Genomic DNA, 27393 nt, shown 5'->3' with positions numbered 1-27393 from the left:
CAAAGAAACTCACTGTGGAATTTACTTCCAATATGGCAAGACTAGCCATTTGGACAAGATACTGCTCTTGCCTAGACTGACTTTATGCTATATAAACTGGACATGCAGGACCCATAGAAAAATGACTGCTGATTCAAGATGGGAAGTGCTACAGAGTTCCTATTTCATGGAAGAGTCTGCCAGACAGTCTGCAGGACACAAAGAAAAGTGACTGACAAACTGCTAATACAAGAAGACAGTTTAAAGTTTCCTGCTTTGCTAAAGAGTCTGCCAGACACACTATGGTCTATGGGATAAAGATGGAAGATTACAAAAGAGCTTCATATGACTGACCAGAGAGTGATTTGTCTCTGTCATTTCTAGAGTCTATAATATCCTATTCTGGTCTTTAATGGAGTTGAAGACAGTTATGGTTATACTTTTCCTTAGTTAAGATTAAAGATAAGTTACATAGACTTTAGACACACAATGATAGGATAGATGATGAAATAATGTCTTTAAATCTTACTAAATGTTAATGGACTAAACATTGTTAACTGTGATTCTTATTTGATAACTGTTGTGTGATATATTTTGCTGTTAAGGTTAAAACCCTTCTTTTTATTTTAGACAGAAAAGAGGACATAATGGGAGATGGCCAATGAATAAAGTACTGTTGGACAATAGGAAAGGAAGGTAGGAGGGACTAGGAGACAAGGGGGAAAGAGGAAGTAGTAAGGAGGATTCAACATGGAGAGGCTGGGGAGACCAGACACAGACCCCATTCCCCAGTAAGATGAAAACACGTGGAAATATTAGAATAACAGAAATGGATTAATAATTAAGACAGAGCTAGCAGATAAGAAACTAGTTCCTGGCTAACTGCATTACATCTAATACAGAATCTAGGTGTTTTTTGGGGGGCTGGCATGGGGGCTAGACAAGACCAGTGGCTGGAGAAAAAAACTTACTCCTTACAGGAAATAAAGACAATCCCTTTTTGGAGTTTTTGCTGTTGTTTTATTTTCTGGAATTAAACCCTCAGATTTTACCTGGTAACTAATTACTGAGTAAATCTGGGCAACTTAATTTTAGAATGCTTTCAGCCAGTGTATTAGTCATGTTTCCCTATTAAAACAGAACCCAAATTTGTCCAACATTTATTGTCTCCTTACAGAAAGGCCCAGACACTATGAATTTTTCCAGCAGTCCTAATATTGTTCTGTTCTCAAGAAAATTCTTGAAAAGCAGCTCATCTAAAATCTATATAGTTCTGAAAGAGTAAATATAATTTTATTTTACATATCAGTCACAGTTCCCTCTCCTTCCTTCCCTTCCTTCCTCCCCCCATACCCCTCGACCACCCTCCCATCCCATTTCCCACTCACTCCATGGAGCTGCCTTCCTGGATGGATCATCAAAACTGTCAAGTCATTTGGAGTAGGGTCTAAGCCCTCCCTTCTGTCTCTAGGCTAAGGGAGTATCCCTCCATGGAGAATATGCTCCCAGAGTCCTTTCATGCAACAAGGATACTTCCAGTTTCAAATTGTCCAGGTTTGCCTCTCCACTATAGTTTAGATTGTAAGATGGGGTCATCCTTGTATGTCTCTGGACATTTCTCTAGTTTAAGTTTTCTCTTCATAACTATAATGGCTACCTCTATTGTATCTCTCTCTTTTTATTTTTCGTTTATCGATTCATCCCCAAACTCAGTCTTCCTGGTCCAACATGTTCTCCTCTCCTCCTCTTCTCTTTCTCCTAACTCCCTGTCCACTCACTGTCCAGCTCCCAATATGCTCAGGAGATCTTGTCCCTCTCCCCTTTTGTGGGGAACCTTGTATGTGTCTCTTAGTTTTCTCCTTGTAGCCTATCTTTTCTGGCAGTGTGAATTATAGGCTGGTGATCCTGTGCTCTACTCTATGTCTAAAATCCATATATGAATGAGAAAATATTGTGCTTGTCTTTTTGTGAGTGGGTTGCCTCACTCAGGACATTTTCTTCTAGCTCCATCTATTTGTTTGCAAATTTCAAGATTCCATTTTCCCCCCTCTGAGTAGTACTCCAATTTATAAATATACCATGTTTACTTTATCCATTCTTCAGTTGTGGGGCATCTAGGATGTTTCCATGTACTAGCTATTACAAATAGTGCTGCTATAAACATATGTCTTTGTTTCACGAATGGGATATGTATCTTTTTGACATGTGCCTAAGAGTGGAATTGCTGAATCCAGAGATAGAATGATTCCCATGACAGTGGAACTAGGATGTACCCCTGGTGCCCTAAAGAACTTCAGGGGCACCTTCCCCATGGAGGGATACTCCCTTAACCTAGAGACAGGAAAGAGGGCCTAGGCCTTACTCCAAAATGACTTGACATATGTTGATGATCCCTCATGGAAGGCCTTCTCCTACCTGGGGTGTGGGTGAGGAATGGGATAAGAGGTTTAGAAGGAGTTCATGGAAGGATTGTAGGAAGGGAGAACTGGGATTGATGGTGGTGGTGATGATGATGATGATGATGATGATGATGATAATAATAAATCATTTAGATTTGGTGGGGTTGTTCCAATCTCAAAGGTTCTAATCATGAAAATCCTGCTTAAAATGCTCAGCTGCTTCGATTTTAGTTGATTTCAAAAGTATTCAGGTTGACAAGATTAGGCACCACAACCAATCAATATTCATTTTCAGCATTATTGTCACATCGAACTCACTAGTTATACTTAAGATGTCACTATATGTTAAAAATACCACATATCACATGCTTAATCATTTGCTCTTTCATTAAACTTGCATATATCACAGAAATCAATTTTCTTAAACAGAACTATAAAACTCATGTGTAGCACCTCAGATTGAGAATAGAAAAAGAAAATGTAAACTATTATATTATGATGCTTAATGGTATTAGAAATAAATTTGAAATTTGAAAAATGAATGCTTGAGACAAAAACTTTTAGGCAGTAGACATTTCTAAATGTTTTGAAAAAAATATCACATATGAACAACGTAAATAACTTCTGCTGGGATCATAACAAGACAGCTCATAAAATTGACTATAATTTTTTTTTACCATAAATGTTAGATGACAGTATAATTATGCTAGATAAATACACCATCTCATTTAGCTTAAATATGTGTCTAATGAGGCAAATTCTTAGTTTTAATTGCATTAAAGGTCAAACAGCTTTGCTTTACTGCATGGGAATAGATTGCACTCACAGACCCACTAGTCTCATTCAAATGAATGAAAATGATCATAAGAAATCACAAGATACAGAGACAGTTCAGTTTCATTATTATAAGAGTCATCTGCATCTGAAGTTTGTCAGCATATATGAATATATGCATTTCTTCAATACACTATATATATGTACATATATACATATATATGCATATATATGTAAAAGGCTTCAAACTATTGTTAATTATAAATTTATGTACTTTGATATTCAGTGTAGGTATTGTAGGAGCCAAAGAGTTCAAGAACACTCCAAAACATGGCCAAGAAAATCAACTAAGTAGGGCTTATAGGGGCTCAAAGATACTGGCATATGTTATCATTCAGTAAACATTTACATGTCTGACCTAGGTCCTCTACATATATGTTATGGTAGAATAGCCTGGTGTTCTTGTGGGATTCCTAATAGTGGGAATGAGGTGTGTTTTTTACTCTTTTGTCTGTTCTTTGGACCTTTTCCTCCCACAGGGTTGTTTCATGCTGTTGCTGTTGTGTTTAGAAGGCCTTGTTTCTTGGGATCTTGAATCACCCCTGAATTTTATACCCTTTTGCCTCCTCTTGGGAGTGTCTGTATTCTAAGGGGAGGTATTTGATGGGATGGGTACAACTCATTTATGGTTTTGTATTCCAAAGTCTCTAACTTTTTTTTTTTCCTTGATGTTGGTTTCTCTATTTGTTCCCATCTCCTGTTGGAGGAAGTCATTCTGATGATGGTTGAGTAAGGCCCAGGATATCTGAGTATGTCATTTTATTGCTAAATGTCTTTAGTAGAAAAGCAGTATTTCCTTGCATGTGAGCACATGTGTGTACTTCCCTCTTTACTGATTTTCTCTAAGAACCAACTCTTGTATCATTCATTTTATGTACACTCTTTGTTTATAATATCTTTTGTTGTTGGTTGGATGTTTGGTTTTAAAGTTGGGTGTCTGTCTTTATTTTATTGACTTCAGTTCTAGGTTTTGTAATTTTTTTGCCATTTAATCCTTGTGAATATAATTTTTTGTATTAGTGCTATCAGATGTAAAATGTTGATTTATCAGTACAAGATCTCTTCCTTTTTAAAAAAAAAAAATATTTATGGCACCTAGTTCCATGAACTTCTTCCAGGAGCTAATTTCATTGTATCATACAAGTTCAAGTGTGCTGTGCTTTCATTCCTTCAGTTCTAGTAAGACATTTGTAACAAGTAAGTTTTTCCATCCGCCACTGGTCTTGTACTGCTGCCAGCCCCAATTAACACACAGAGACACTGTATTAAATATTAATGCTGTTGGCCAGTTACTTGTTTCTTATCGGCTACCTCAGTCTTAAGTATTAGCCCATTTCTGTTAATCTATGTATTTCCACCTGGTCTCATCTTATCAGAGAGTCTCTCCAGACTCTCCATCTTGACTCTTCCTTACCACTTCCTCTTTCCTCCTCATCTCCTAGTCCTGCCTATCTAGCTTTTCTATTGGCCAACAGTTTGTAATTCATTAACCAGTATGAGAAACATATTTACAGAATGGCCTCTACAATCAGACATCAATGTATTTTAATTTTTCATTATGTGGTGAATTGTTCAAGTTTCATGAGTTTGTTATCTTTTGTGTCTGTTGTTGGTATTCAGCTTTAATCCATTGTGGTCAGATCTATTTCAAAATGTTATTTTAATTTTCTTGTATCTTTTGAGATTTTATTTTTTCTGAGTATGTTGTTAATTTTGGAGAGAATTCCATGAGGTTCTGAGAAGATTTATGCTTTTATTCTTGAGTGAAATGATCTATTACTATTTATTAGGTCGATTTATCATCTCAGAGAGTTCAAGAATTTATCTGTTTAGATTTTTGTTCAGTGACCTGTCCATTGCTAACATCAGTGTGTGAAGTCATGAGGTCAGACACTATCTGTGTGAGAGAGTAAATCTATAATTTAAATTATTCTAATGCATATTTTATAACATCGGTTTCCATAGGTTTGATGCATAGATGTTAAAAACTGCAATGTCCTCTTGCCTGAGTTTTTCTTTGATGATTATACAGTGTCTCTATCTACTCTGATTTGCCATCTATATTTTAGGATATTAAACTGGCTACTACAGCTTGCTCTATAGGTCTACTTGTTTGGAGTAAGTATTTTTTAATCATTTAATATTGAAGTTATGTCTGTGTTTGATATTAAGGTGTGTTTCTTGAATATAGCACAAAAATGGATTTTGTTTTTATATTCATTTTGACAGTCTGTGCCTTTTTATTGTGGAATTGAGGTCACTGATGTTGAGAGATACCAATGAACAACATTTCTTGATTATTATTATATTGTTGTTGTGGCAGTGGTTTATGTGTTTGTGTGTGTGTGTGTGTGTGTGTGTGTATGTGTGTGTGTGTTTGTCTACTATTTCTGATTTTGTAGCCAGATGTGGTGACACATGACTCTACACCAAGTACTCAGGAGGCAGAGGCAGTAAAATCTCTATAAGGTTAAGGCAAATTTTTTCTTCATAGTGAACTTCAGGGAAGCAAATTCTACAGAGTAAGAATCTTCCCCATAAAAATAAATGTACACACACAGTTTTAATATATATATATATATATATATATATATATATATATATATATATAATTAAATATATTTTGCTCTTGAGTTTGAGCACAGTCAGTTGTGTATGAGTATGCATGTGATGTAAGGATGTTTGTCTATGTTCTATCTCTGTGTAGGTATATGTTAATTTCCTGATATATATATTGAGCCAGCTTTCATGTGTGATTACAATTTCTAAAAATATAATCAGTGTCTTCACAAAACAATTTTCAGATCATATATACTATATATCCTCTACTGTCATATATAAAATAAATTTTACATTAAGATAAAAATAAACTATTTGGAATATATGTGTTTCTTCTAAGTTTTCTTTTAACAGGTATTCACTTTCTATTATCATAAGAGATATTTTACATGCCCTTGTAATTTAAACCTTGACAACAAGTGCTGAGTTACTTTAAATATCATCCATTACTGAGAGTGGATAGATAAAACAGTAATTTACATGATTATGTAAAGCACTGCATACAGAGTTGATTTCAAAAGCAACTGTTGATGAATTCTTCTTTCAGGTTAGACAATATTAAGCAGCATAATTTTCCTCACTGAACTCATTACAATAGATTAGATTTGTAAACCACCTAGTGTTGAATATTAAGAAATGAGAAATTTTGGTTTTTCATGCCTGATCATGTTCAAATATGAAAATGTGTTTACTTCCTTCTTGATGAGGCATATTATAAAGGTGGGAGATCAGAATAGAATAAAGAATTTGTTTATTACCTTTTAAATTGCAGTCAGAGTTTTTCTTTCACAAAATTTGAAACTATCTCACTTTTCACCGGTCTATGAAAAGTGAGTCATGAAATATTAAGAATATATGCAGTAGAAATCTCACTTTCTGTCAAAGGTACTTTTTCAGTTTCAATTTTGCTATTCTTTTTTGGTAATTTTTTAATTTAAATTTGGAACAAGCTTGTTTTACATGTCAGTCCTACTTTTTGCACCCTCTGTCCCACCCCCCCTCCAAGTCAGACCCCTCCCATTTCTGCTTCCCAGGAAGGGTATGGATTTCCATGGGGAGTCTTCAAAATCTGTCATATCATTTGGAGCAGGGCTTATGCCCTCCCCATGTGTCTAAGTTGAGAGAACATCCCTGTATATGGAATGAACTCCCAAAGTTCATTCGTATACTAGGGTTAAATACTGATCCATTACTAGAGGCCCCATTGACTGTGGAGATTTTTTGTTTGTTTGTTTCTTGTCTGTCTGTATGTATGTCTTTCTATTTTATCTGTCTCTCTCTATCACCTATCTATATATCTACTCATATTTATTTTGTGTGCTTGTGTGTGTATATGTGTGTGTGTGTGTGTGTGTGTGTGTGTGTGTACAGGTATTGAGTTGCACAAAAATCCTGGCTATTCACAATAATTTAACAAAATTTCTGGATTAGAATCCTCAGTGGCCCATTAAATAAAAGCCACATAAGCACCAAGATTTAGAAATAAAAAGAATAAGTGTCATTAAAAAAAATCAGTGTCAGAAACACATATGGACACTTTTGTTTCATTTCAGACCCAGCCAGATCACTGTGAGTTTTGATGACAGTTTGGTATACAAAGCAAGTTCCAGGGCAACTAAGACAACACAAAGAAACCTTGTATTGAAACCAAAAATAAATAAACAAGCAAACAAATAGAAATTTAACTGGAGCATAATTTCCAATATAAGTTAATGATAGCAGAATATGATCTATTATGCAGTGCTTCAAAAATTAATAAGATCAAACCAAATTTTCAAACAGACCAAAGGTTTAGCAGAGAAAAAAGTTAATTAACCCAATGAATAATGTCTAACTTCTATGATGTCAAAGAAAAGACAATTGAGCCATTCTTAAAAAAAAAAAGTGCTCTTAAGAAGATACAGACCCTTTAAATATTTCATTAAGACAGGCACATGGGAAATCACTAAGCTTTTATAAACTATTGATGTAGCTTTAAAGAAAGTGACTCCATATACACATAAATACTTCTTCAGTACTAACTAGTGAATGAGTAAAATAATTGTTGGGGTAGTATATATTATATTTTCTGAAACCTCATAGTTCAATTTGAATCTAAGATATTGGTAAAGTAATCCATATCAGCCATGTTCTATATATTTCACAATACCAAACAAGATTCTATAAGTCTGCCTTGTTAATTGTTGATTTTCACATTCTCCTCTTCCTTTCCCTGACCCTATTCCTTTCCCCTCTGTTCTTTGTAAACATTGATTATTCATATTTCCCATTTTGAGTAAGGATTGTAAGATTCTTACTATATATAGCTAAATTAGGTTTATGGACATTTGTGTCATTTCTCTTGCCACAAAATTAGAATTGGGGCATTTGAGAACATGCCTTAGCAAAACAGAAACTGAGACATTATGCCTGTTTAAGATATTATACAATGCAATGTCATAAACATTTCAAGTTGTAAATATGTCAACATTTAATACCTGAGGAGATTGCTGTTCTTTAGGATAACCTACTATAGTGTAAAGGATGGAATTTCTTCTTTAGTCATAGGTCAATGTTTTTTCCATTTTGTTTTGTCCTTATCTGGTTTTGGTATCAGAATAATTCTGGCTTTATGAAATAAATATGGTAGTGATTTTTGGTTCTACTTTTTAAAAATATTGCTGAGAGATCTTTGAAGGTTTGGTAGAATTATGGAATTTGACAGTATATCCATCTGAGACTTTCCTATTTAGAGATATTAAATTATTGCTTAAGTCTTAGTAATTGTTGAATCTATTATCTACTGATTTTAAATTAGCAGTCACCATGACATAGGTATTTATTCCATACTTCCAGATTTTCAATTTTTGAAAGAAACTTTTCAAACTATTTCCCAATAATGTGCTAGAATTTACTAGAATTTGTTAATAGTTTTCAAAGTTTTACCTCTAATTTTGTGAATTTTTTTTCTCTCACTTTCTTTTGTTTATGTGTCCAGTGTTTTCCAATGTTTGTTCTTTCAAAGAACTAACACTTTGGTTGATTCTAATAATCGAGTTATTAGTACTCATTTAACTAATTACTATTCTAAAAATTATTTCCCTCATCTATTACTTTTTTGTCTTGATTAAAGCAAAAAGAACTTTGGGATAAATCGGAAGGTTTCTTACATGATTCTTTTTTTATTTTTTTTAATGTAAATATAACAGGCCTCCAGATATTGCTGGCACCCAGTACTAGGCACAACTAATTCTTTCATTTAAATACAATTCAGTCCATAAAACAGTAAATATTGGGATTATGTTTTCCATAAATTTAGTCAGTTTGCATCTCAGTATTGGTTAGACAAGGGCTTTTATATTTCACATATTTTTGAAAAATACTTCCTAATTCTTATTGACTGATTTCCATGAGTAGAATATTGCATGCTTTTTTTTTTCTTTTTTCCTTCATTAGTGTTTGCTATTTGCTATTTTACTTTTCACTATTTCACATACTGAGTCAAATATTTATTGTATTGATTTTACATTCTTTACTTTTTAACTAACTGTCTTCTGTATTATTTTTGTTAATTCTGAAATTTCAAATAATTACATGTCTATAAATATTATTTGTAGGTACTAATTTTACTAGATTGAAGAAAATCTTGAACACATGTGAAACATGATTATGAGTAGATTTTTGAAGCTCTGTCCAGAGAATCACATATGCAGCTGAATGGAATATGCTGGAGACGATCAGTTCTGAAGTGGAAACTTAACATTCAATCATCAGAGCCCTGAGAAATCCCATAACTTAAGGAAAATTATCACTGTAGAGGTGCCTCAAGCAGCCTCCTTTGACCCTGGGTGTTAGACTTCTTGGCCTTGAAATATGGATCCATAGCTAGCCACATCATTCTTCTGGATCCTTAGAAATTTTAGCTGGAAAATAAGAGCTTGCCAAAAAGCACTGAGAGCATCACTTTGGTCTGATTCTAGTCAAATGTGGCCATCAATATATTCCTCACCTACTATAATCCCCTGAACCAATGCCATAATCAATCTCTTCTGCTATAGCTGTATCCATCTATTTGTGCAATTTGCCCTGACCATCTGGAGAAATAATGTGTGTCACTGTTCAATGCCTTAGATTTCATATTGTTAACCAGAACTCACTACACACTCATGTTTCCATTACAGTAAAAGAATGCCTATTGAGACAGAAAATTTAAATGGATAAAGTTAATGATTCATCATTCCTAACAAATATGCCAAGCTGTGATTATTCATAATTATGAAGGAGTTAAAGCTATTCACTGTTTTGTCTATTATAAGTAACCTAATATTAAGATGACTGCACAAGTCCCTTTAGGGACATTTTCATTGGTGTTTCTCATGTAAGTTCTAAGAATTACTATGCTGTGGTTTACATATAAGTATAGCAAATGTTAACAACAACAACAACAACAAAAACAATACAAAATGTGGCCAGATATACCTTCTCTAAGCACCTTCCCATGTAGAAGCCCCTGCAAATCTGAGTAACAAACAAGCATGAACAAACATGAAAGCAGATTTTACAGTGCATTTTTTATCAGCAAGACTCTCAAATGGATTGCGGTAATCCACTGCATGCTGCATTCTATCTCAGAAATCAATATTAGTCCACTTTTCCATAAAATATTAAATTGGATGCTAATTTTCTTATTATCAGATTTCATATAATCCCATTTTTGTTTCCTTGGAAGAATAGCACAATAACACAATCTTTAAGAAACCTAAATGACTCTCCTTGATATTTGTACATTTCTTAGAAGTGTGATGCTTTGATGTATTAAAACATAATGATTTTCCTAATGATTTACTGTCATTGGCCATCTTAGTTTCTAAACCATCCTTTCCTCCATTATAGTTTTGTTCTCACAGTTATTAATATGTCCATTCATAAATATACAAAGAAAAGTTCTCTTCTCAGCAATCTCATGCTCTGTCAGCATTGAGTCTATTATTAAATTGAGTGTCAGAGAGAATTCATTAATAATTTATTTTCAATGTTTGACTAAAATTATAGTGTGCAATTTTGACAAATGAAGATGTTGAACACAGTGATTAAATGTAAAGGAAATAACACAACAAAAAGGAACAGAAAACAAATGAAGTAATCTTTCTTGTTCTAGATTTTTTATTTGAATTCTCATAACTAAAGCAGGATTCAGAAATACAGTATAGTACAACTACCTATAAAATAATAACTGTTTCTAATACATGATTATAAATAAGTCCTGATTCATGTATATTATTGACTTATAGCTATGTATCATAATTGGATGCAATGTCAGTTTCATACTTGAAATCTCAAACATAAGGAGTTGATAGTCTTAAACATTTGTCAGTGGATTTCAATAATACTCAGCTCTTAAATGAATATCCTGGTTCATGAAAAGAAAACAAAAGTTTGAAAGGAAAATCATTTTTAAAATCCTGTGAATCCCATAGGAAAGTCCTGCACTCTTCAACTTTCAACACTGTAGAAGAAAAATCAACTTGCATATGTTTACAGATTTACAAATAAGTGAACTTTTTATTGTCTCCAAGTACACAACCCTCTGCCTTGATGTCTAAGGGTATCATTAGAGGCCTGCAGGGGAAAATGTGTCCTAAACAGAGGATGCTCATGTTTGAGAAGTTTAAATATGTACAGAATAATAAACCTGTGTAGAACACAATGACCAGCTCCATAAAATACATGTACTGAAGGCAATAAGGTCATTCTCTATACCATAAACTCCCTGGTCATAGCTCATTTGAGTATACACACCAAAATAAAATCATGAATAAGAAAATTGACTATGTCTTCAGGCTTTAGAAACATACATGGAAAAGAATATTAAGAACAAGATTTCCTAATGTTCTAGAAGCCTCTCTGATGATAGCTGAATGAGGTACTAATCTATAAGTATAGCAGAATATTATTATGAGTAATATAATCACTGTATTTTTTTCTTTTTCAGATCAAAATTATTTGGTTATACTTTTGGAGCCTAGAATATCTTGCCTTAGGTTCTCAGTCACCCAAGCAAGGTCAGGTATTAATTTCATCATGTGCAGTGTGTCTTAAGGCAATTCAATTTTTGCCACCATTGCCCTAAGACATCTTGTAGGCAGTACACCATTGTAGATACAGTGTTTGAGCCTGGATTGGTGTTTACATTTCTCTATTGAGAACATACAGAGTACTTTTCTGTACAAAGCATGGTGTAAAGTAGGGGTGGAGGTTCTATGTAGGTACCAGCTTGAAACCTTCATCTTCAATGAGTTGCATAGCTATTATTTTCAGCAATGGAAACTTGCAGTCAGCTTTTTGAGATCAAGACATACTTTTAGCAACAGCCTAGGTTGTTAGAAACAAAGATGTATATTGATATTTCATACCATCTGTGGATAGCGTTGGTTAGTAATCATTGACAGTTTCTAGTAATCAATTTAAATAAGAACAAAGTAAGTTAAAATAAAAATTTAAATAACTACTGTGACAAATATACTCTCATTTATATGCACAATTAGATATCATTTTGAATAAGTACAATGTATAATTATGAGTATAATTATATAGCTATATATATATATATATATACAAAAATATGTATTCACATAAATTATAACTAGGGTAGAACTTATTATAGTGACTATTATATAAAATTTTACATAAAAGAAGAAACTGCTAAACATTTAAACTATTGAGATGTGGAGCAAAAAAGTGATGTTTTAATATAAAATAGTGCTATTAGTAATAATCTATCCATAAATAATTACCAGTGAATTGTAAAAACACAATATTCCCTGAGTTTAAGTTGTCTCAGTGTATAGTTGTACATAATTATTATTATATTAGCTGGCCCCATTAAAGGGAGATAAAGAAAAAGTTTCTATATGTATCTACATATAAAATACAAAACTGGTTAGCATATCTGTATTAGACATGAAGGTAGACCATACATGTTGACATAGGATATATTATGTTACTAAGCTTGGTATAAGTCAATGAACTTAATCATACATTTTAAGATTTAGCCACACATAAAGTAGTAAATTAATACTAAATTATACAAATAACAATATTCAGTATTTTGAGTGTAGTAAAAACCAATTAAGTCAAAATTTAAGAACAGTCTAAACATAGGAGATATGATGATGAATAAATTACATTTATAGAATTTTACCCTGTATTTAGAAAATAGATTCCAACTTCTGACTTAGACAATTAGACAATTAAACATACTATCTGCGTGTTGTTGTGTTATGTGTGCTTAGATTCTAAATGGAAAATTTTAATGCATAACATTAGAAAAGGCATGCAATGATACCACACTTAGAAATACTCATTAAGAAAATATGTGAAGTTTCTGAAAAATATTGACCATTCAAGGAGAAAAATAATTGAGATTTTCAGTACATATGACAAATTGGTTTAACACTTGAACAATATTAGTATTATATATATATCTTCTAAATTAGAGAGGAAAGACAAAGAAAAATAGAGTGATATTTACAAACCCTTAGAAAGGTCATGTTTACTGAAAACTATCGTCAAATATTTATGATTTATTGCAATAATACACAATATGTTTTAATTGTTTCAAATTTTGTATCATATGAGTCAGAGTCACAAGACAAAATACCCTAGATATAGGTTTGGATCTCATACATATTCACATTGTTAAATGCTATGAAATATATGGCTCTGAGCTAAGTAATATAGTCATGAGACATGAACCATAACTACAGCAAACATCATCCATAAACACTTCTGTAATATAAAAGCTTTAGTTTTATTATTTCATTAGAATTCTTTGCTCTTAGTCTTATTCATGGAAACCACTCCATTGTTACTGCATGTGTTCTAGACTATAAAACAAGGCTCCCACTCATTCAGCTATTCAACTCATCAAGAATCCAGAATTAACAATAGAATTGCTAAAGAAGAAAGGGCAATGACCACAACCCTTCACAAAGTACTACAGGCATAAAAGAATGCTGAGAGTGGGAAAATAGTTTTCCACAGGGTAAACCACACTTTATCATATATCAAATGAAAAGCTCTGAAAGCATGTATGCAAGAAATATCATAAAAAAACTAAGCAGGTTGTATTTGGGAGAGATAAGACAGAGAGAGAGAAAGAGAGAGAGAGAGAGAGAGAGAGAGAGAGAGAGAGAGAGAGAGAGAGAGTTTGTGTACTCATGCATGCAACAACACTTAATGGTAGAAAAAAACATGGATATGAAAGAGTGTATGGAGAAGCATATGAGAAATTTTGCAAGTAGCAAAGGGAAAGGAGTAATGATCTAATTGCATCATATATCAAAAATAAAAGAAATGTAAAACAAGAATCAGAATGCATCTGAATGTACAATTCATTCAAAATGTTCACTGACAAAGAGCATACCAATGTGGAGGCTTGTTTGATAACTCTGCTTTCCTGGTCCCTCAGAATGTTAAATTAATTTATTTTAGCATCATAGAACTTAAGTCTTCAACTGTATGGATTTTTGCCTATGCCTGTCTCCTGGTCTCACACCCTTGTATACTGGTGTTAATCAGAGTCATGCAAGAACAAGAATGTTGACCTCATCAAAATTATAAAGTAAATGTGTCCTTATAAAATTATAAAGCTATACATGCAAAATAACCATCTGAGTTATATTCTGTCCCTTCAAACATAATATAAAATCATAAAAAGGGCAGGTCATTATCAATTTTATAATCTATAAGGTAGAAACAAATATGCACTACCATTTTTAACTGACTCAAGAAAAGTTCATGCATTTACAATATAAGTCAGTATGCAAATATAATAACATGGAATATTCTTAAAGACAATTCACCAGAATTAGTAAGAAAATTAAAGATAAGAATATCAAGTTCTATACCTTTGTTTTAATCAAATTGAAGAATTTTATGGATCATAATCCCTTTCTAGAGTACTGTAGAAATTGATTATTATATGTTCACTCTTTCACATTTTCCATTAATGAAGACTCTTCCTGCTGAAGTCCTTGTCCTCTCCTGATTTTTCCAGGAGTAGAGTGAAAGGAATAATGATAATGCCTGTTTCTGCTACTATTTGTCTTAGTCAAGGTTACTATTGCTGTAAAAAGACACCATAAAAATTGCAATTCTTACAAGTGAAAACATTTATTCAAGGTTACTAACTTATGGTTTCAGAGTTTCAGACCATGATCATCATGATGGATAGGATGGCTGCATCATGCAGGCAGACCTGGTACAAGAGTGTGGGTCCTGCATCTTGAAGGCAACAAGAACTCCACTGACTGTCAAACTGAAGGAAGCTTGAGCAAAAGAGACATGGAAACCCACCCCCAAAATGACACACTTTTTCCAACAAGGCCCCACCCCCTAATAGTGAAAGTGCCTTTGGGGAATATTTTCTTTCAAACAACCACTGTATTAGAAAAATAAGCTCTATGTGGGTGGTATATTTCACTTTTATTACCTTATTGATCTCCTCTTGCTGATTAATCTATACACAAATGATCTTGGAAGCTTCATAATGTCCAATCAGTGCACATAATTGCTATATTCACACACAAAAAGTTAAATGTATTGAGCCTGATGACATGGAGAACAGAAATCCATATTGATTTAAACTTATTCCTGATGATACTTCTACAATTACTTTTGTGAGTTCAACCTTTAACTATGTTACTAACAAAAAATGAGGATAACAGGTTCAGATTTAACACCTGATAATAATTATTAGTATTTATTTTAGTTTCAAGAACTCTTCTTCTTATGTATAACATAAATATATTAATTCCTAATACTCTACTGATCAAAAATTGGATGCAGCAAAATATATGTTGTTTTAAATGTATGCATAACAAAGAAAATGGTAGGAATTGTCACATTTTAATACCTAAATTCTGAAAAGGAAATCCTTAAAGGTACATATGATATGAAATTCAGGGCACCTAAAAAAATTTAATGTGCTTGTCCTAAGTTCAGCATTTAATGCTTAATATATTATTAAACACAGCTCCAGGCAAAAGTTCTGTTCCAAAGTTTGGAAAGACCATTTTGTGAACCAAAAATACCCAGTGCATAATTGAACTCTTTGTACCCATCTGCTCAATCACAAGTTGAAAAACCATTTAAAAATGTAGTATTTCATACTCAACTGTTTGATAAAGACTGCTTGTCAGTGACATACAGAAAATTATTTTGCCCTACATAATATTTAAGGCCTAAATGTACCATTTAGTAATTATACTGAGACCTTCATTTTCATCTTAATAACAAACTTTTTATTGTAATAATAAAGAAGTCAACATGCCTAGATTGAATGCATTTTGTATTGCCTATTGCATTCATTTACTTTACTTGGTAAATCTTAAAACATAATGTTGATAAGAATAGAGTTATATCTGCTGTTAATTCTTGGCCTCTGTATACACATGTACAGGAAATACACCAGCATATACACATATAGAAACACACACACACACAGTAAGTGAAAAATGCATCAGGTATTTCTACAAAATCAGAAATATATTGATGTTCTACCCAAATGAACAATACAATTGTGTTATAGAATGAGGTTTCAGAATATAATTGAAAATTTTAGCAGTATTAAAATGATATTTCCCTTTTATCCTGTCTGTTTTCCTTAGATAATTCTCTATAAAAGATTATATCATCTGCCAATCAAAGTAATCATATTTATTTACTTTCTTTTAATTGCCCAAGTCTAAAAACTCAATGTGTTGCTTATTATAATTGACAAGAGAAGACACCCTTGTGCTGTTTCTGATTTTGGGAACAATAATTTCAGTCTTTTTCCATGACATGGATGACTTTATACTTAAATACCTAGGCCATAAAGAGACAAAAGTGCAGTGTAAATTTAGGGATAGAGGCAGTAAAAATTTGTTGAACTCACAGAGGCTGAGAATATAATGGACAATTAAAAAAGATGGAGGAAAATTGATAGATTATTTTTGTCAATGTTAGTCAAATTTTCCAGCACTTGAGTTAGTCAATATAAATACTGAATTTTTGCTATCAATATCACACTGGTTACATGAATATTTCTAAAAGTATATATTTTGAATATTAATTTCAAGATGACAGTATTGTGTTAAATAGACTATCATTAAATTGAATGATAAATTATGTTTTTCTAAATGTCATGAAATTGACTATATAATTAAAAGTTTACTTTGGTGATGCCTTCCAGGAAGGGTCAACAAAATCTGCTAAGTCATTCGCAGTAGGGACTAGGCCCTCCCTCTTGCCTCTAGGTTAAGGGAGTATCCCTCCATGGGGAATGTGATCCCAAAGTCCTTTTGTGTACTAGGTATACATCCTGGTTCCACTGTCAGAGGTCCCTTAGACTGCCCAGGTCTTCTAACTGAGGTCCCTGTACAGGGGGTCTGATTTGGCCCAATGCTGGATTCCCAACTATCAGACTGTGGGGATGGGTGGGATGGGAGAAGTATTGGGGCACATGGGAGGGAGAAAGAGGGAATTGGGATCAAAATATAAAATAAGAAAATAAAAGTTTACTGTAGAAATTTTATTCAAAAGATAATTGTTTGAAAGCAATCATCACACTATTTAATAGTTTTTAATTATTACCTTTAACACTATTTTTTTAGTTCTTCATTTATGTGGCATTAATGCTGCCTTGAATTCTAGTCCAAAATATTTACTCATTCTAATAGAAAGAATGCATCCTACTGTATTAACAATACCTTTTTTTTTTCTTAATTTGCAATTGCCTGTGCTTAACACTTTCTTTCAGGAAGAAGTCCAAGAACAAATCATACTGGTATGAAATAGTTATTTCATATTGTTTCCTTATTCTGCATTGCATTCTAATTCACACAAAAGTGAAGACAGTCTTACGTAGTCAGTTCTTCCTTTGGAAATGTATTTGTCAAAGTTAAAGTGCCTAGCATGCATCCGGAACATTGTGAGTTGTATGCTGTAAAAATAAATTCATTGAAATACAGCTTTTTCTGTAGTGAAGAGGTTAGGATCAAGCATGTGAGAAGATACAGTTTGGGAGTAAGATTTATAAGAAATGGTAGTGAAGTTTCAGTGAAAAAGTTTTTGCCATGGGCTTTGATAAAATACTCTTGGAAAGGAGAAATATATTATTAATTGGAAACAATCTAGAAAATTAACAAGAACATTCATTGTATTATTATTACAATTCCAGCATTTCTTAAGTCTTATTTTACTTTTTGGGCTGGGGATCAAACCTACCTACCATATTCATGCTGACCAAAATTCAACTAGTGTAATATACCTTCTTCATGTCCATGAGTCTTTTAGAATCATAACTTTTTTAATGCTTACATGCTCATTTATAAATCAAAGTACTGATTTAACCTAAAACATCAGAAAATACTGTTTTCATACATTTTATAATGCCGTTGCCAAAGGCAGGCTACTAAGCTTGACACCATATCAACATACAAAGTAATAGAATTAGAGGCAAACATTTACCATTCACTATTCACATTTACCAGCACTATGAATTTTAAAAGTTTTGGTTAGTTAAACAGTATTGAACAAGTATTTTAAAATACTTGGCATCTATATCCTCAGATCATGGTGCATTGCATGTAGCTGTTATTATACACAAAATACTGATACTTTAAACAAACCAAGGAATGTAAAAATTCAGGACAGAATCCATTTCATAGGCATCATAAAGGGAACCGTCCTACTTTAAAGTAAGTATACTTTCTGCTTTTAAGACTTTTTCACATAAATATCTCCCAACAAATGTACAAAATTGTATTCTAGATTCCAAACAGACATTCATCAGAGGTCATGGCTGAGGGTCTCCAGACAGCCTTAGGTGTTTTGAGGCTGTTTATGAGGTAGCACTTGGAGTTTGGAAAGGTCCCACTGGCCTTTGTAGCACACTGTGTGTGCAAATAGATTTTGTGTTTAAGCTTCCACAGCAAACTGCAGCAAAACTCTTTTGCAAATTTGTTTCTAATGTGACAGCTTAACCGAGTTGCCACATGGGTATTTATGATTTAGAACTAAAAGCGCTCAGATGAATACTGCATAGAGAAGCTTTCTGCCTGCAGTTGTAATGGGACACTGGGAAATGTCAAAGGCAGGTTGCAGGCTGGTGGGTGGGGGGAGAAGCAATATATCAAGGGAAGTTAAATCCATGTGTCACTTTGGAGGGTCCTCTGATATACTGGTTTTGTGATTAGGGGAGAAAAACCGTATGAGAGTCCCCAGAGCTACACCTTTAGTATGTGTGTCTGCATTATCATTATTCTCTCAGGTATGATGAGTGGTTTGTGAACACAGTCTGCATCATAAAACTCTCCCAGAATGCTTGGCTTCAGAAATCCCAGAGGAGACATGAAGTGACATGCTTTCACAGGTCCCCATCCCCTGCAGAAAACAAAGTTCAACTTTTTTCCAGGGAAAACTAAATTGAAATAACATTAAGCAGTAGAGAGACACAAGAGTCTAGTGTACAGGACATTACCAAACAGGGAAAGATATAGCTTTCCCTTATTTGAAGCAATGATACGCAGATGGGATTAGAGTCTGGTAAGAAATTGTGGTTTGATGATGTGTTGACAATTTTAAATATCTGTTCATTCCCACATCACCAAGCAGGCTTTTTGCCCATTCTACTGGAAAGCTTGCAAAGTTGTTCAGATAATGAGCTTGTTAGCTTTGTAGAATAATTAGCTAGTTATAAATACCTAGCTCAAAGGAACATCTATGGGACCAGGTCTTAATGACAGTAATTACCTGATACACGTGATTATGTACTTACAGAGAGAAAAGGGTTGAATATAACCAGAAGATGCTGTTGTTGTGAGTTTAGGTTAAATGAAGTATAATATGTATCCTTAGCTGACAGAAATGACACAAAAATTCCTCCCTTGAACAAGCTTCTGTGAAATGCAAAGCGAAGAAGACAATTGTATAAGTAAGAAACAGGTGATTTTCCAGTTTTAAAAAAAAAAACAATAAAATGTCAACTTTAAAACAACTTTGTGCTTATATCTTGTGTGTACTCTAACAAATAAAGCTTTCCTGCAGATCAGAGGATAGAGATAGCTACTAGTAGAAGTATGGAGGTGTGAACAGTCAGGCAAGAAGTGATATGGCTGGGTGGAGAGAGGAATATAAGCTAAGAGAAGACAGTAGCACTGCCTCTTGTTGGTCTGAGGATTTCAGAGAGGTAAGAATTCTAGTGGCTGCTGCGCTGCTTCTCTGATCTTTCAGTTTTCACCCCCTAATATCTGACTTGGGGTTTTATTATTAAAACCAATTAGAGCTAATGCTACACAATTTCCAAATACAAGCTTACCTGCAAAAGAAGCACTTTCTTTAATGTTTCAATGCTTAGGTTTTCAGACTCTTCATTCCCTGGATAACTATTTTATGTGTGTGCTTGTGTGTGTGTGTGTGTGTGTGTGTGTGTATGTGTGTGTGTGTGTGTGCTTTAGATTAATTCTGGCCCCCTTTTTTAATGTGTATACAGTCATTATTTAATTTGATTTTTCTGTTGTATGCTTTTGTTCTGAAACTATGTAAGAACATTGTATTTTTAAATATGTAACATATACTTTCATATAATGCTTACCTCTACATTTTATATGTACACAGATATAGTATCCTTAAAGTAGCAAACCTATGTCTATACATATAGGTATGTATACATGATATACATATATATATATATATATTGTTCTAGTTTAGTGCAGACACACCATGACCTTGAAGCTTATCAAACAAACTACTTAATTGGAAGCTTATGCATAGTTTTAGAGATGTAGTCCATGATCATAAGGGCAGGAAGTATGGTGGCAGGCAGGCAGGCAGGGTGCTTGAGCAGTAGCTGAGTTCTTACATCTGTTCTGAATGTTGAAAGCACAGAGAAAAAGACTGGTCAGTGACATATATCCTCAAACAAAGGCACTTCTAATATTTTCTAATAGTGTACCAAATTCAAGATAAGCTTTGAATGATATCAGCTAATGAAACAACTTTCTTCACTCCATTAGAATCTAGATATATACTAATTAGATAAAAGTTCTGTTAAATAAAACATCTAGTTAGATAAAATTGCCATCTGTTTATCATATTAATCATCTGTTATCTAGTTGGCCAATTTATCAAATGTCTTCAGTCCATACTAGTATTTATCATTTTGTTGTTGTTGTTGTTATTGGGAGAGTTAGGAATATTATTTAATTTTCTGTTACTGGAGCATCTGTGTATCTTTAATAGAGTTGGATAAATGTGATACTTATCTGAAATAAGTTGTTTTTCAGAAACAAGTCCACTAAAAAGCTCAAGTAAGAATGTGGTAGGTTCATGTAGATAATCTCTTAATGTTTATTTGATTAGAAGAACAACAATTGCTCAAACTTAGCATAAACATTTTGGTAACTGTTTTCACAGCTGTCTTCCTACAACAACCCTAAATGAGGACTAACAGCCTCATTCTGTTTAATGAGTATAGTGAAAATGCAATTTAATAACATTTATATCAAAAAAATGGTTCTCTAAAGCAGGCTTTGATATGGCAGAGAAAATGCTCATTCTGTAACACAGACTTTGGTGTGATAGAGAAATGGTTCTGTGTATGCAGGCTTTGATTGCCTGACAAAGGCTTCTGTATGTATAGGCTTTTATATGATAGAGACAATTCTGTATACGCAAGCTTCAATATGACAGAGATGGCTCTGTATATGCAGACTTTGATATGACAAGATAGATGGTATATATCCACCACAGTCTGTATATATTCCACAGCTTCTCTTTTCAGTGTAATTTTAGAAAAAATTATACATAGGATAAATGAGGTGGGTAGGAGTAGAAATGTATGAGGCCATCCTTAAAATTCTTCCATTATGTGATAAATTCCACATGTTCACACTCATTCAAAAAAATGTTGGGGATGTGCTAGAACTCTGCTGAACTTGTATTTATGTTCAATCTATGAAATAGAATAATAAATTACTGTTGAGAATAAAACAAATAACACTATATATCTCCCAGGGGTGATTAAAATTTACAAATTAGCTAAGTATTTATATATTTTTCAAGTATTAAGGAGTCTGAGTTCAAGGAGCAGGTGTCACATGATGGAAAATATTCTCTGTAAAAATATTGAGAATAATGGAAACAGGCTATATACAAATGGCCATTACTATTGACAAACTCTGAATATAAACCAAACATGGTTATGGTGCAAACATAATCTGATTTCATTTCAAGAAAAAAGTATACATCTCCATGAATGTAGGAAACTTTGCATCTTTTAAATTGCCTAAATGTTTCCATTTCTCTCTAAAATGATTTTGGAGGCTTCAAAACCAACAGTCATTATGGTATAGATATGAATACTCTGTTTTGGAATGGATTTTCATTTATTGATACAATTTAAGGTCAATTTTGTGATTAAGTATATTTCTCCTCTTGTTTAGATGTTGTGCTTATATAACTCAGAAATTTAATGTATAATTTAGTACAGATTTTAGATAGCTACCCATAAGAGTCAAAACTTATAGTTAAGTTAGTTAGGATTTCTAGATATACAGACATGTATTTAAGATTAATAGGCATTCTTCAAATCTTTCAAATACCTACAGAATATGGCATTTAAAATGGTTTAGAGTTTTTCTTGACAATGAGACATAATTGTTCCTGGCAACACCACCTGCATCAGAAAGGAAGATGGACATTGAAGAAACTCGTTATGGAGTTTGCTTCCAATATTGCAAGACTAGTCATTTGGACAAGATATGGCTCTTGTCTGGACTGTTGGACTTTATGCTGGACATTAAACTGGACATGAAAGACCCACAGAAAAGTGACTGGTGATTCAAGATGGACATTGCTACAGAGTTCCTGCTTCATGGAAGAGTCTGCCAGAAATCTGCACGACACAGAGAAAAATGACTGACAAGCTGCCAATAAAAGAAGACAGTTTAAAGTTTCCTGCTTTGCTGAAGAGTCTGCCAGACACACTCTGGCCTATGGGCTGAAGATGGAAGATTACAGAAGAACTTCAGGTGACTGAAAAGGCAAGATGTCTCTGTCATTTCTAGAGTTTATATACTATCCTTCTGTGGTCTTTGAAGGAGTTGAAGACAGATAGTTATGGTTATAGTTTTCCTTAGTTAGGATACAATGATAAGGTACATATAGGACTTTAGACTCACAAGATAAAATAGATGATGGAATATTTTCTTCAAATCTTACTAAATGTTAATGGACTAAATATTGTTAACTGTGATTTTTACTTGATAACTGTTGTGTTATATATTTTGCTACGTTAAGCTTAAAACCTTTCTTTTTATTTAGACAGAAAAGAGGAGATGATGGGAGATGTCATTCTGTATATGTTTCTCATACTGGTTAATGAATAAAGCACTGTTGGTCAATAGGAAAGGAAGATAGGAGGGACTAGGAGACAAGGAGGAAATAGGAAGGAGGAGTCAACATGGAGAGTATGAAGAGACTAGAACCACCAGCCGCCTCTCGCTGGTAAGACCACGTGGAAATACATAGAAATGGGTTAATAATTAACACAGAGCTAGCCTATAAGAAAATAGTAACTGGCCAACAGAATTATATCATATACAGAGTCTCTGTGTGTTATTTGGGGCTGGCGTGGCAGCGGGACAAGACTCGGTGTTGGGATAAAACCTTACTCCTTAGAAGTCATGACATAACAACAGCCATGAAAATAAAATATCTTGTAGCTTAGCATTATCAACTACATCACTGCAGTTACATGAGCCAGAAGCTGCTCAAACATCCAATGTCCAGGTAGGAGTCATCATTTAATTTGTCTGGAGAGTTCCTAAAGTAAATACCGGTTATGCCTATATTAATGTGACTTTTAACATGTATATTAGTTAAAGATATTTCTCAAAGTTGTCCCAAGCAACGTTTTAACAATTCAGATGACTAAAGTGGTAGTAAGGCCAATAAAAAATTCAGTGAAATGTATTAAGAAGTCTTGAACATCTTATTTAGGAGGGAATATATATATATATATATATATATATATATATATATATATATATATATATTCCAAAGCTATTCATATGTGATTGACCATATGAACCCAGAAAGTCTATGAATACATACTAATTTCTTATCTGTGGCTAACCATGAAACAGAAAATAAAGACTAATAGAATTGTAGGCAGGCAGGCTGTTCCACTCTTTGCCAAAGTCAAGAGTTTTAAAGTGTTATATATCCAGTCAAAAACTGATCAAGAATAAATTGAACAGAGATCAATAAGTGGACACAGAAGAAGTGGACACACAAATTACACATAAATAATAGAAATAAGTTTCAGTAAAAACTGAACAATATCAACAATGATAATGCCTAGGTGAGTAGTCAGATCTATACATTCATCAGCTCTCTATCAATTGACAAAATAACTATGGATATAAATGTCTAGGAGACGCTATTTTCCTCTCATAGTTTTGAAGGGGTAAGTCAACCTTCTCTTTCCTTATGTCTAAGTTAAGACACCTTTTAAACTGTATAGCACATCATGAGGAGGAACTGTATGCCTCACCTTGGCTGGGAAACAGGGAGAAGAATGACCCAAAATTCCATTTAAGGATCTGTTGCCTGTAAGCCAGAACCCTACATTTGTGTCCACATTTTCCCTGTTCTAACACATCCCTGTACCACCATTGCCTTTACATGTAACCCCCTGGACATGAGCCTTTGGTGATTGCCTTTATCCATGCTCTAATGATTTAATTTTTAGAAAAATCTAACATATTAATTAATAATAACTAAGATTAGGACTATAGTGAAGCATACAATTTTGGCCCACTCCCAAGAAAAGTTAGTGGAATTGATGTACAAAATGATGGAACTTTGATACAATATATTATGGATGGATGTATCTGTCCTACCTGGTCTCACAGCCTTTATTCCCACATAAATACTCACAGGCTTATATTAGTTTATTTGGGGCAGAGGGGTGGTTGGACCAGGCAAAATAGAAACTGCCATCTAAAATATACAGTCATCCTAAAATATTGAGCTAAAAGAAAAATTCAAGTTTCAAGTTTATTCATATTTGTAATTTGTGTTTGTCATTTTCTCACTATTGATTCTTATATAGATTATTAAAATTTTGAGGTGCAATTTGTTAGTAGCTTAAAGACAATACAGTTGTTTAATTTCTGTTGAAGGAGACAAAATTTACTAATACGTTTGTTTACTGATTCATTTTTATATGCCAATCATTTTGACAGTTTATATGAAATTAGTTATTTTAAAAAGAAAAAAATAGCTTGATCAGTAGAATAATAAAAAATTAAATCATAATAATTATACATGATGACTAATTAATCTTAAAATAAAGAAACAGCCATTAAACAAGCAATTTTGAAGTTTTTAATCTCTCTACTGCCACAAAAAACTTGTAAAGTTTGTTTTGCTGTAGGAACAAGTGGAAACTCTTTCCATGTGCCACAAGTATTAAAATTTTGCATATACAAATATTGAACTTCTGCATAATCTTTCTATAAACAGCTGTGATATTTATTGTTTTAGACATGTCTATAATGAATTACTATAACATGGATTACTGAAAGAACTCTTTCAAATGCAGTGTATTATTTATTGTTACAAATTATAATTTTATGGATTATATAAAAAAATTAACACATAAGCATAGAAGAAAATAGAAATTCAAATATTAATATGATTAATAAAAACACTCTTTCAAATCATTGTATCAATAAAAGCTGTAATTACATTAAACTCATAAATTTGAATAAAATAAGAGCACTGCTAAGTAAATTCATATGTATTTGATTAGTAGAGTAAATTATAACATGAGACAAAAAATGCCCAGTGTTCTCTTTTCACAAGATTGTATGTTACAATAAGAATGAAATGTAAAAACTGTACTTTAAAGTTAAAGTGATTTGGAAAGACAAAGATGATTTACAAAATAAATGAATTTGTAACTGAGCATATTAAATATCTAGTTTTAGTAATGTCAAAAACATAATATTAGTCATATGAAAGATTTTGGGATTTCACTGATAGGAATGAAAGAGATGCATAGTAGTATAAGACCTCACAAAGTGTTTTAAATCCCATTTTTCTCACTCTACAGTCAATTTGTTTTTTGGTTTTCCATCTGTATATTTTTCTCTAGAAAATGGATTTAGTGGCAAGAAATCTTTCTACTTTTCCCTAATATATTATCCAATATTGAACATTATATATTAATTCTTCATAGTTATATGTTTTAGTACATGTCCAAGAATTATTGAAAACTCTTAATCTCTTCTCTAAAGTTTATCTGTGAGTCACATACTCTTCGATAGACCAGTATAGTACTTAATGGTAAGAGTGTCCATGTGATAATTCCCCTCTCCAAGCTGCTTATGCTTAAAGAACATCATTGCATCAATATTCTTGCAGAATAACTACAACAAGCAAACGTAAAGAACAGATCGCTATCATTCCTACGTTTTCACTCTCATATGGCATCTAATGTTCCCTTACCTTGACTGCTTAGCTTAACTCAAGTGGCTAGCATCATTAATATTTGCAATCTGAAATATATGTCTTCCAAATGCATGCTTGGAAGATCACATGGTACCCACAAACACTTTTTCAGTCGGCATTATAAGCAGTACTATATAATCAGAAAATTGTCTGATTATATAGTGATGGAGTGACAAGAGTAAAATGAGTATCAGAGATTTGGTGTTCCTGTTTTCACACAGGTGGAGAATTCACCTGTTAAGATCAGGATTTGACTCCTAGAGTTCTAAGTTCCAACATGGTTGAGTATATACTAAGCTATTGTTACAGGAGTATCTATCAAACCTATAACATACAAGTATTTACAGTATCTGAAGAAGAAAAATGTACTTTTGTTTTTTTTTTTTTTTAACCAACATTCCATTTCTTTAGCGCAATGAGAACAATATGCACCCACCTGTGTCATTTGTGTAGATGAATTTAGAATTTATAATAACTGAATAATGATACAAGAATAAATTTAAAAAATTAAGCATCAATAGGAAACTATGTAAAATGTAATCCATATAAGTTATCTAAGAGATTTAAGAGAAGTTAAAACCCTGCTGATGAAGATTATGGTGGTGATGAAGATAATATGAAGATGCTGGTTATGACTGTCATGGTGGAGGAGAAAGAGAGATGATAGATAGGTAGATATAAGATAGATGGCTGGATGGATGTGATGAGAATGAAGTTATTACATAATTGAATCACTTTTTTATAAAGGTTTAAATGTCCCAGGACAGGTAAACTCAAACTGGAGAGTCCTAACATAATGATTATTTAGGTTAGAATAGTTCTTTTTTTTTTTTTTACTCTCCTTTTTTATTTAAATTTTAAAGAAGATTGTTTTACATGTCAACCCCAGTTCCCTCACCATTTCAGTATAATTCTTAAAACCACAGAATTGTAAGGTGTGAATTCAGATAATTGAATGCAATCCTCTCCACTCCAAGGGTGATGTATTATAATTTTTCTGAGTTGTAGTATATCATTCTCTGTTATAAAGATACTTTAAGGCTTCATTAGACTCCAAAACCATGTGTTTTGAATAGTT

The sequence above is a fragment of the Phodopus roborovskii genome, unplaced genomic scaffold (genome assembly GCF_943737965.1).
Source record: "Phodopus roborovskii unplaced genomic scaffold, PHOROB, whole genome shotgun sequence".
Lineage (NCBI taxonomy): Eukaryota > Metazoa > Chordata > Mammalia > Rodentia > Cricetidae > Phodopus > Phodopus roborovskii.
Note: the sequence above shows the minus strand (reverse complement) of the source record.